Source organism: Schistocerca piceifrons, chromosome X (assembly GCF_021461385.2).
Source record: "Schistocerca piceifrons isolate TAMUIC-IGC-003096 chromosome X, iqSchPice1.1, whole genome shotgun sequence".
In the NCBI taxonomy this organism is placed as follows: Eukaryota; Metazoa; Arthropoda; class Insecta; order Orthoptera; family Acrididae; genus Schistocerca; species Schistocerca piceifrons.
The window spans coordinates 576,135,872-576,148,055 of record NC_060149.1 but is presented as its reverse complement, the minus strand read 5'-3'; positions in this window follow the sequence as shown (position 1 = coordinate 576,148,055).

The window sequence follows — 12,184 nt, the reverse complement described above, 5'->3', positions numbered from 1 at the left end:
TTCGGACTGCGTCAACTCTACAGACAAGACGGTGTGATTTTGTTTCTTTGCCTTCCTTGTACACAGTTCTACAGCGGATGTTTTACTGGATATCACAAAACGAACGCCAGCTGCGTGAAGACGTATTACGAGGGATGGAGTGTGTTAAGATAGACGACGTTTGGAACAATGTATTGCCATTGACGTTTTTGCACGATTGACCAGACGCACTCGACTGTCCATAATAAAAACCTGCTTTACGAAGAACCTATAAAAAATTGTTCTCTTCACCTATGTGTGTGTTCATACTACGACGCTCATCGACGGCTAATACTCATCTCCTTTACTGTGTTTAAAAAAGTGATTCACAAATGTGGCGAAGCACAGGCTAATAAATAGTTGTTTCAAAAAGGTTATCGATCGAACATTTATGACGAGTTAAAACCGTGCCGTAGTCGAGCACAGGCATCTGCCTGTCACAGGCAGTGCGCTGCCGTTTGCGCAATCCGAGCTCCCCACGCAGACCGATTCAAATCGTTAACTAGACAGTAGTTTCCCTCCATTCCTTCCGTCCTTCGTTAAAAAATAATAATTTTTCAGATTATAATTTCTTAGCTTTCATGTTTGTTACTGCCTGTCGTCATCTCCGCACACTGGAATCTCATTCGCGAGGACGGTTCAAGCACGCATCCGACAATCCTGATTTAGGTTTTCCGTGAGTTCTCTAAATCGCTTCAGGAAAATGCCGGGATGGTTCCTTTGAAAGGGTACGGCCTATTTCCTTCCCCAATCTCAGATTGTGCTCCGTCTCTAATGATCTCGTTATCGACAGGATGTTAAATACTGATCTCCTCCTCCTCGTCTCCACCCTTCCACCCCGCCCCCAACTACAAGTAAGTTTTCGTCACCCTCCAACGCGTTTAATGTGCCTGAGATGTTTACGATTTTAATTTTTACAGTAATAAACTATAAAATGTATAATTTTATTATAATAATAAATTGTTTAATTACCATTATACACTGAGGTGACAAGAGTAATGAGATGGCGATATGCACATATACTGATGGTGATAGTATCAGTAGCGCATACCCAAGGTATAAAAGGGTAGTGCATAGGCGGAGCTATCATTTGTGCTCAGTTAATTCGAATCAGACTATGTGCGCACGACGGGAAGTAACAGGCTTTGAACACGGAATGATAGTTGGTGCTAGACGCATGGGACATTCCATTTGGGAAATCGTTAGGGAATTTCACAGTGTCAAGAATGTGCCGAGAATACCAAATTTCAGGCATTGTCTCTCACCACGGACAACGCTGTGCCCGACGACCTTCGCTTAACGACCGAGAGAAACAGCGTTTGCTTAGAGTTGTCAGTGCTAACAGACAAGCCACACTGCGTGAAATAATCGCAGAAAACGTATGCGTTAAGACATTGCGGCGAAATTTAGCGTTAATGGGCTATGGCAGCAGACGACTGACTCGACTGCGTTTGCTAACAGCACAACTTCGCCTACAGCGACCCTCGTGGGCTCGTGACGTATCTGTTGACCCCTAGACGAGTGGAGAACCGTAGCCTGTTCAGGTATGTCCCGATTTTAGTTGGTAAGAGCTGATGGCAGGTTAGTGTTGTGTAGCCCCCACGAAGCCATGGACCAAGTACTGTGGACACTGGTGGTGGCTCCATAAAGGTTCTGTTTACATGGAATGGACTGGGTCCTCTGGCCCAACTAAACTTTTCGTTTAGTGGAAATGGTTATGTTCGCCTATTCTGAGACAATTTGCAGCCATTTATGGACTTCATGTTCCCAAACAACGATGGAATTTGTATGGCTGACAATGCACCATGTGCGCGGACCACAATTGTGCGCCATTGCTTTGAAGAAAATTCTGAGAGTGAACGGTGTGGCTTCCCAGATCGCCCGACATGAATCCCATCGAATATTTGTGGGACATAATCGAGAGGTCAGTTCGTGCACAAAACCGTGCGTCGGCAGCACTTCAACAATGATGGACGGCTATGGAAACAGCATGGCTCAATATTTCTGCAGGGGCACCCAACGACTTATTATGTCCATGCTACGTGGAGCTGCTGCACTACGCCGGGCAAAAGGTCTGACACGATATTAGGAGGTATCACTTGACTTTTGTCACCTCGGTGTATGGAAGATATTTTAGTGTTAATAATGATGATGATGATGATGATGATGACATGTGGCATCAGGATAAAGTTGACGTTATACCGATTATACTATCAACTACAGGAGTCATACCACACAATATCCACCAGTACATCAACGCAATACAGCTACATCCAAACGTATATATACAACTACAGAAATCCGTAATTATTGATACGTGTTCAATAACCCGAAAGTTCCTAAATACAATGTAACATATACCGTGCAGTTAAAAGGAAGTCACGCTTGATGAAGGTCCGCGTCACTTTCCATTTTTAACCAGACCTAAGGTCTGAGAAAAATAGAAATAATAATAATAATAATATAATAATAATACAATATTACTGGAACATACCCACACAAAATCACACATTTGCTATACATGGATGATCTAAAACTACTGGCAGCAACAAATCAACTACTCAACCAATTACTAAAGGATAACAGAAATATTCAGCAATGATATAAATATGGCGTTTGGAACAGACAAACGTAAGAAAAATAGCATTGTCAAGGAAAAACACACTAAACAAGAAGATTACATATTGGATAACCACAGCAACTGCATAGAAGCGATGGAAAAAACTGATGCCTATAAATATCTAGGATACAGACAAAAAATAGGAATAGATAATACAAATATTAAAGAAGAACTAAAAGAAAAATATAGACAAAGACTAACAAAAATACTGAAAACAGAATTGACTGCAAGAAACAAGACAAAAGCTATAAATACTTATGCTATACCAATATTGACCTACTCATTTGGAGTAGTGAAATGGAGTAACACAGACCTAGAAGCACTCAATACACTTACACGATCACAATGCCACAAATTTAGAATACATCACATACATTCAGCAACTGAAAGATTCACATTAAGCAGAAAGGAAGGAGGAAGGGGACTTATCGACATAAAAAACCTACATTATGGACAGGTAGACAATTTAAGAAAATTCTTTATAGAACGAGCAGAAACTAGCAAAATACACAATCACTCATATAAATACATCGGCTACACCACTGCAATTTCATAACCACTTCTACAAACCTTTAGATCACATAACATCAACAGATACGAAGAAAGTAAATTGGAAAAAGAAAACACTACATGCCAAGCACCCGTGTCATCTAACACAGCCACACATCGATCAAGACCCATACAACACATGGCTAAGAAAAGGCAATATATACAGTGAGACGGAAGGATTCATGATTGCAATACAGGATCAAACAATAAACACCAGATATTACAGCAAGCATATTATTAAAGATCCCAATACCACAACCGATAGATGCAGACTTTGCAAACAACAAATAGAAACAGTAGATCACATCACAAGCGGATGTACAATACTAGCAAATACAGAATACCCCAGAAGACATGACAATGTAGCAAAAATAATACATCAACAGCTTGCCTTACAACATAAACTTATAAAACAACATGTTCCCACATACAAGTATGCACCACAAAATGTACTAGAGAACGATGAATACAAATTATACTGGAACAGAACCATTATAACAGATAAAACACCACCACATAACAAACCTGACATCATACTCACCAATAAAAAGAAGACATTAACACAACTAATCGAAATATCCATACCCAATACAACAAATATACAAAAGAAAACAGGAGAAAAAATTGAAAAATACATCCAACTGGCTGAGGAAGTCAAAGACATGTGGCATCAGGATAAAGTTTACATCATACCAATTATATTATCAACTACAGGAGTCATACCACACAATATCCACCAGTACATCAATGCAATACAGCTACATCCAAACTTATATATACAACTACAGAAATCTGTAATTATTGACACTTGTTCAACTACCCGAAAGTTCCTAAATGCAATGTAACATATACCGTACAGTTAAAAGGAAGTCACGCTTGATCAAGGTCCGCGTCACTTCCCATTTTTAACCAGACATAATGTCTGAGACAGGAAAGAAATAATATGTTAACATCGTATATTGCTTCAACATAACGTCCAAGAAAGTGCTGTTTAGATAGAAATATAGACTAGTCTTCGAAAAGCATGTCTGAAAATTTTGGAAATGCATTTGTTATGCAATTAATTTAACATCTATAAAACTTCCTTACCTTAGGGAAGTCAGTTTTTGTTACCTTTTCCCCCCTCATTTGAGGGCCTTTCCCTTCTGCCTTCCCTTATTCAACTTCCTGTGATATTCTCGCTCTACCTGTAGGTTCACGAAACGTTTTGACTTCGTTAACCGGAGGTAAGCCTGTCCGTGGACAAACTTCTTTACTTGGCCAGAATGTTACTGGCCAGCGTGCAAACCCATCCATATGGGCAGAAGGTCACGCAAGCAACTAAGTGTCCTGTTTTAGATGTACGTTATCAGTTATACAAATCCGTGCGATTTGAGAGACTCTCGGTTCTGATGCTACTTTCTTCTCCAAGCGTTAGCTGTGGAATTTAGAAATAGATATATGTAAAAATATAACTGTTTCTATTAAGTTTTTTAGGGCGATGATGATCCGCACCTGATGGTCAGGAGGAACACGTGTAGGTGCAGCGACGAGAAGGGAGCGATTGGCACGTGATGCCGTGAGCCCCCCCGCCCTGGTGGGGACAGATCCCGCGTGTAAAGCATGCGCTGCAGGTGTCCGTGTCGCGTGAAGGTGACAATGGCGGCGGCGGTGGCGGTGCTGGCGGTGCTGGCACCCAGCCGTCGCGCCTGCAACTAAATACCCACATCCTCCTCTCCACAGCACGGCCCCGGACAGGCGCATTTGTCGTGAACCTTGCACGCAGCGAATTCTCCTTAAGCGACTAGAAAAGAGTGGAAGTTACTAGAGTGTATAAGTAGGGCGAAGGAACAGATCTACAAAATGGTACATCAAATCCTTAACTACGATCTGCTGCAAGAAGTTTATTAGTATTCTGAGCTCGAATTTAAAGAATTTCCAAGAGAGAAAAGCAGAGAGTTAGAAAACATCGTCCGTGCGAAACAACTCGCCCACTATACCGTACTAAGTATGGCTGCATGTTACACGGGCGACATGAGAAATTTATACTAAAGGAGACAAAATTATGAAACTGCGATTTTTGGTAAAAATCAATCACTCAGAATCAGATTTTCACTCTGCAGCGGAGAGTGCGCTTCCTGGCAGATTAAAACTGTATGCCGGACCGAGACTCGAACTCGTGACCTTTGCCTTTCGCGGGTAATTGCTCTACCAACTGAGCTACCCAAGCACAACTCACGGCCCGTCCTCACAGCTTCAATTCCGCCAGTACCTCGTCTCCTACCTTCCAAACTTCACAGAAGCTCTTCTGCGAAACTTGCAGAACTAGCACTCCTGGAAGAAAGGATACTGCGGAGCTTCTGTGAAGTTTGGAAGGTAGGAGACGAGGTACTGGCGGAATTGAAGCTGTGAGGATGGGTCGTGAGTTGTGCTTGGGTAGCTCAGTTGGTAGAGCACTTGCCCGCGAACGGCAAAGGTCACGAGTTCGAGTCTCGGTCCGACACACAGTTTTAATCTGCCAGGAAGTTTCACCAATCACTCAGTTTGATAACGCGTTGTCCCCGAACAATAAAATTCGACAGAAAATATGAAAAACGTATCTCTTACGTCCGGTAGTTATAAAATCAATATTTTTTAAAGTATCGTTGCTTCCTGAAGTTAAACACACTTCCTTGCAAACTACGTCTTTTAGTAATATTGATATGAGTGTGGATACTTCTGTGTTTAATGATCGACAAGTACATCTTATGATTAAATCTACACCAAAAGTAGTGATTGATTGGTCGATATGGTGGGAGGGGAACCAGGCAGCGAGGTCATCACTCCCATGGGATTAGGGAAGGAAGTCGGTCCAGTGTGCTAACCACTGCGCCACCTAGCTCTATAAAAAGTGGTGAATACGTTTAGCTATTTGGGCAGGAAAACTACTGATGGCGGCTGAAGTAGAGAAGATATAAAATGCAGGTTGGCAGTAGTAAGAAAAGCTTTTCTGAGAAAGAGAAATTTTTTGGGACTTCTCAACATTTATATTCGAAGTTCCTGAAGGTACTTGTAAGGAATGTAGTCGTGTACAAATTCAAAGATAAATGATAAGCAGTTAGGATAAAGGGTGGGGGGGGGGGGAGGGTGGGAGAAGGAGGGGGGTTGTTTCACCGTCATACTTTAGCGAAAGATCTTCGCAAGAACCCGACAATTCGTGCCATATGTAAAATCACGGAGGGGTCGAAGGCTTCAGTCCAGTCACTCCTCGGCCAGTCTGGTGTGGCAACAGAAGACAGCAAACAAAAAAAAGCGGAAATTTCAAATTTCACATTAAAGAAATCATTCACACAGGAGGATCGTACAAACACACTGTCGTTTCCAGAATGAGGTTTTCACTCTGCAGCGGAGTGTGCACTGATATGAAACTTCCTGGCAGATTAAAACTGTGTGCCGGACCGAGACTCGAACTCGGGACCTTTGCCTTTCGCGGCACTGTCGTTTGACTGCCGCACCGATTCCCGCATGAAGGACATAGAAATAGGCATTCCTGTCATAGAGAAGCAATTGAAGATGTTGAAAGAAGGAAGCCACTAGGCTAAGATGGAATCCCATGTCCGTTCTACAGTGTGTGCTCTGCGGCATTGGCCCCATACTCAGCTCGCATTTATCGCGAATCTCGCCCAGCGAAGACCCAAGGACTGGAAAAATCCGTAGGTGACTCTTGCATATAAAAGACCTAAAGGAACGGATCCTCGTAATTACAGACCAGTATCCTTAACATCGGTTTGCTGCAGAAATCTAGAACATATTCTCAGTTCGAATGTAGTACATTTCGTTGAGACACAAACGCTTCTGTCCAATAAACAGTACCGATTAGAAAGCATGGTTCGTACAAAACTCAGCTGGTCATATTCTCACATGATATCCTGCTAACCATGGACGAAGGGCGACAGACAGTTTCATGCTCCTAGATTTCCGGAAATCGTTTGATACCGTGCCCCACTGCAGATAGCTGATGAAGGACATAACATTCCGACGAGGTTCACAGATATGAGTGGCTCGAAGACTTCTTAAGTAATAGGACACAGTACGTTGTCCTCGACGGCGAGCGTTCATAAGAAACAAGGGTATCGTCAGGAGTGCCCCAGGCAAGTGTAATAGGGCCGCTATTATTCTCCATATGCATAAATGATCTAACGCATAGGGTGAGCAGCAGTTTACGGCTCTTTGCTGGTGACGCTGTGGTGTACGTGTGTGTGTCAGTGGTTGAGTGGCTGTAAGAGGAGGATACAGATGATATAAACATAATTTCCAGTTGATGTGATGAATGGCGATCTGTTCTAAAAGTAGAAAAATATAGATTAATGTATATGAATAGGAAAAACAAACCCGTAATATTAGAATACAGCGTTAGTAGTGTCCTGCATGAGTCACGTCGATTAAATATCTAGATGTAACGGTGCAAACCGATATGAAATGGAACGAGCACATAAGGACGGTAGTATGGAAGGAAGTGACAGACTTCAGTTTGTTGGCGGAATTTTGGGAAAGTGTGCTCTTCTATAAATTAGACTTCGAATAGAACACTATTACGACCCATTCTTCAGTACTGCTAAGGTGTCTGAAGGAAGACATCGAAACAGTTCGGAGGCGTGCTGCTAGATTTGTTACTGATAGATTCGATCAGCACACAAGTATAACGGAGATACTTCGTGAACTCAAATGCGAATCCCTGGAGGAAAAACGACGTCCTTTTCACGAGGCAGTGTTGAGATTTAGAGAACCGCCACTTAAGGGCGTCTGCAGAACGATTCTACTGCTGTCAACGTACATTTCGCGTAAGGTCCAAAAAGATAAGATGATAGAAATTGAGGCTCGTACAGCAGCCTAGGTAAAGTGTCATACGACACGTACCTACCCACCACCTTGTCACCATTAGACTTTCCGCCATCTTGGGCAGCCATGTCTGATTGTTGCAGCCATCATGGATGTCATCTGGGGTAAGAAATTATAGTGACGAGAATGCTACATAAACTTCCTTACTGGGAACGACCTATACACAGGCCGCTGAAATATGTCACTTCGAGGTCAGTCCAGAAATGCCTTGAAGTTGGTACTATGACCGACAAACTAACGAGAAACGCGAGATGCTACGTCTTCTGAACCAGTTAAGCATAACAACATAAGCAGGTTTGGACGTCGGTGCTACCATTTTCTCGGATCCTATGTAAAACTTGTGTGTTAGAGTGCGACCACCTGCTTCTGTATACCTGTGTTGTGCTACCACGTTAACTGCAGTTTTTGTTTATCAAAAAATGTCACCAAAAAGACGTCTTTTACCAAGCGACAATACGTTGCGTCGTGGAGTACCATTAAATAGACGTTAGAACTGCTACGAAGAACGCATGAGTTCTACGAGCTAAAACAGAAGTTTGTTTCTGTTCATGGGCATCCGTCAATTCCTGCTGATAGTCTTAGAGCGTACCCCAAAAAACCCAAGAACTCGGTGAAAGAAATGTAATAAGGAAAGGGGTGCTACTTCAGAGCTCGCAAGATACTGAAGTAAACCGTGTGAATCGAAGCCACTGGAGAGAAAATTATGTATTTTTTAAGTACCTCTGGAAAGAAAACCAAGCAGCCACTAAGAAAACCTCACAACAGCAACGTTGCTAATTTCCTTAAAAGATAGTGAATTTTCCTCGGGGGGAAATATCAGGTAAAATAGTGTTTAAAAGTATTCCGCTTCAAAAAGTTACATGGACGAAAACTGTTGCTCGAAAAAACTCATGTTGTTGCGGCTATTAGTATCTTTTAGCATAAAATTATGGGAAAGGGTGTCCATTCAGTCCTATAGTTAGATGACATCTGGGTCAACGCTGAAGAAGCAGTTGATAAATGCTGGACAAACGATACGCTGAATAGCAGCGGTCATCAGCCAACGGGATTAATTGTGGCTTATTCAGTTTCTTCAGACGCTTTTATGCATGAAGGACTTCTAGCTTTTCCATCGAGAAAAACCTGTGACCATCGTCAGGATATGGACCATCTACGATTTCTGCAGTGGCTTAAAAACTTGGTCTGACGGTGATAGTTGTGGATAATGCACCTTACCATTCAGTGATATTAGAGGAAACTCCTGTAGTCAGTGAGCGCGAAGAAACTATGGTGCAGTGATTGGTTGTGAGAAACATTCTTGCGCACGTGAGTGTGACGAAGCTGCTGTTATAGTCACTTGCAAAACAAAATAAGACTGTGACGTCTAAATATGTTGTAGATGAAGTTGCAAAGGAACAGGGTCATATATTAATAGGGTACCGTCTTAACACTGCCGTTCCAAATTAATGGAATTGGTTTGCAGTGATGTTAATACTTGCATTTTTATTTCCTTTACTATAACAGAAGTGGAAAGGCTATTACGTGGTCTTGCTACTGTAGACGCCACCACATGAAGGAAGAAAGTAGACGATGTTGGTAAGCTTCTTAGAAGCGTTCAGACTATAGTCGGAATTGTAAATGAGAATGATCAGTTTATGGTTTCTCTTGGTGGTGGTGGTGGTGGTGGTGGTGGTGGTGACGACGAAGACGGTTTTTGCGCCGATTCGAATGGTAGTGATGATGGAGAACTGAAATGAATTGCACTGTGACATCTTAAATTGGTGGTCTGCTTCAGGTTATGCACCTGTTTCGTTATTTCATCCTACGAATGTCGATAGCGTGTTCTTTGTTATGCCTAGATTTACAATGTTATACGACGTTTTACATGCAGCTATTACGTTGATAATTCGCAACAATTTCTAATAGATACTTCCATTAACTGTGTTTATTTATTTGATGGTTTCAATGTATCACACGTTTTTTCCCTGTAGTTGTTTTCTCCATTCTCATAAACATATTCTTTGTTATACTTAAGTATACATTATTATGTGACGGTTTATATACTGGGTGATTGTAACCTACATTTACAAAACATACTTGAAGCTATCAGTTGTGGGCGTGTTGCGGTGGCAGCTATTGCCACCGCACAATTGCAATACAGCCACCTACATGAGAGCCGTCAAGTGATGTTTCACCGGCCCGGATATACAGGGAGAGGGGAGGGGGAGTGGGAGTGGGTCTCACATCCTGTATCCTCATGACGCTGACGCTGAAGCAGATGAGATGAAAACCGTGCTGATACCCACTTTGTCCCCATACTGCTGGAACTCCTTACTTATAATCTACGTCAGACAAGAGCTGCTTTCTCCATTGTTTTTCGAAGTTTCCTTCTTTCCTTTCATTGTAGAGATAAAACCGATAGAAAAGAAGAGTAACTATTCACTCTGTATCCTTGGGTGGGGGAAGTCAAGCAAAGGCCTGCCTTCTGAAAGAAATAATTCTATATGTGGAAGAAGATTTCAAAGAGTCTCTCTCTCTCTCTCTCTCTCTCTCTCTCTCTCTCTCTCTCTCTCTGTCTGTCAGCGCGCGCGCACTGGAAGATATGATTTACTGTTTTGAATAACTAATTACGCAGAATTAAAAATCACGCCAGTGAACTCTCCATAGGTGAAAGAGTTACTCTTGCTGTAAAGAGAGAGATCGCATGAACAGTGAAATTAAAAAAAAAAAAGTTTCATTTCACCGGACTTGAATGTGCGGAAGTGTTAGACCAGACAACTCAGAAGCCAAGTAACAACGGACTTTATCCTGGAATTTCGCAGTGTCAATAGCTTGATTCTATTTTTAGCTTATTTCGAAGATATGATTGGCAGTAGCAAAGACCTTAGTTTCGAAGTAACTAAGACGTGACTTCGAGGGAAGCAGTGTAGCCCAGGAACAATTTCGTAATACACTCCTGGAAATTGAAATAAGAACAACGTGAATTCATTGTCCCAGGAAGGGGAAACTTTATTGACACATTCCTGGGGTCAGATACATCACATGATCACACTGACAGAACCACAGGCACATAGACACAGGCAACAGAGCATGCACAATGTCGGCACTAGTACAGTGTATATCCACCTTTCGCAGCAATGCAGGCTGCTATTCTCCCATGGAGACGATCGTAGAGATGCTGGATGTAGTCCTGTGGAACGGCTTGCCATGCCATTTCCACCTGGCGCCTCAGTTGGACCAGCGTTCGTGCTCGACGTGCAGACCGCGTGAGACGACGCTTCATCCAGTCCCAAACATGCTCAATGGGGGACAGATCCGGAGATCTTGCTGGCCAGGGTAGTTGACTTACACCTTCTAGAGCACGTTGGGTGGCACGGGATACATGCGGACGTGCATTGTCCTGTTGGAACAGCAAGTTCCCTTGCCGGTCTAGGAATGGTAGAACGATGGGTTCGATGACGGTTTGGATGTACCGTGCACTATTCAGTGTCCCCTCGACGATCACCAGTGGTGTACGGCCAGTGTAGGAGATCGCTCCCCACCCCATGATGCCGGGTGTTGGCCCTGTGTGCCTCGGTCGTATGCAGTCCTGATTGTGGCGCTCACCTGCACGGCGCCAAACACGCATACGACCATCATTGGCACCAAGGCAGAAGCGACTCTCATCGCTGAAGACGACACGTCTCCATTCGTCCCTCCATTCACGCCTGTCGCGACACCACTGGAGGCGGGCTGCACGATGTTGGGGCGTGAGCGGAAGACGGCCTAACGGTGTGCGGGACTGTAGCCCAGCTTCATGGAGACGGTTGCGAATGGTCCTCGCCGATACCCCAGGAGCAACAGTGTCCCTAATTTGCTGGGAAGTGGCGGTGCGGTCCCCTACGGCACTGCGTAGGATCCTACGGTCTTGGCGTGCATCCGTGCGTCGCTGCGGTCCGGTCCCAGGTCGACGGGCACGTGCACCTTCCGCCGACCACTGGCGACAACATCGATGTACTGTGGAGACCTCACGCCCCACGTGTTGAGCAATTCGGCGGTACGTCCACCCGGCCTCCCGCATGCCCACTATACGCCCTCGCTCAAAGTCCGTCAACTGCACATACGGTTCACGTCCACGCTGTCGCGGCATGCTACCAGTGTTAAAGACTGCGATGGAGCTTC